This window comes from Lipotes vexillifer, unplaced genomic scaffold (assembly GCF_000442215.2).
Source record: "Lipotes vexillifer unplaced genomic scaffold, Lipotes_vexillifer_v1.1 scaffold382, whole genome shotgun sequence".
Lineage (NCBI taxonomy): Eukaryota > Metazoa > Chordata > Mammalia > Artiodactyla > Lipotidae > Lipotes > Lipotes vexillifer.
In genome coordinates, this window is record NW_006780611.1 from 10,011,376 (window position 1) to 10,012,303 (window position 928).

Below are 928 nucleotides of genomic sequence, written 5' to 3' on the forward strand. Positions count from 1 at the left end.
AAAGAAGAACAAACAAAACCCAAAGTTAGCAGAAGGAAAGAAATCATAAAGATCAGAGCAGAAATAAATGAAATAGAAACAAAGAAAACAATAGCAAAGATCAATAAAAGCTGGTTCTTTGAGAAGATAAGCAAAGTTGATAAACCATTAGCCAGATTCATCAAGAAAAACAAGGAGAGCACTCAAATCAATAAACTTAGAAATGAAAAAGGAGAAGTTACAACAGACACCACAGAAATACAAAGCATCCTAAGAGACTACTACAAGCAACTCTATGCCAATAAAATGGACCATCCGGAAGAAATGGACAAATTCTTAGAAAGGTATAACCTTCCAAGACTGAACCAGGAAGAAACAGAAAATATGAACAGACCAATCACAAGTAATGAAATTGAAAATGTAATTAAAGATCTTTCAATGAACAAAAGTCCAGGACCAGATGGCTTCACAGGTGAATTGTATCAAACATTTAGAGAAGAGCTAACACCCATCCTTCTCAAACTCTCTCAAAAAATTGCACAGGGACTTCCCTGGTGGTGCAGTGGTTGAGAGTCCGCCTGCCGATGCAGGGGACACAGGTTCGTGCCACGGTCCAGGAAGATCCCACATGCCGCGGAGCGGCTGGGCCCATGGGCCATGGCCGCTGCGCCTGCATGTCCGGAGCCTGTGCTCCGCAACGGGAGAGGCCACGGCAGTGAGAGGCCCGCGTACCGGAAAGAAAAAAAAAAATATGGGGCTCTGTTAGTATAAGACAGGGATTAGCAAACTTTTTCAGTAAACGGCTATACAGTAAATATTTTAGGTTTTGTGGGCCAGATGGTTTCTGTTGCAACTGCTCAGTTCTGCCCTTGCAGCATGAAAGCAGCCGTAGGTAATACATGGTGAGGCTGTGTTCCAATAAAACTTTATTTATTCTATGAGGCCACCA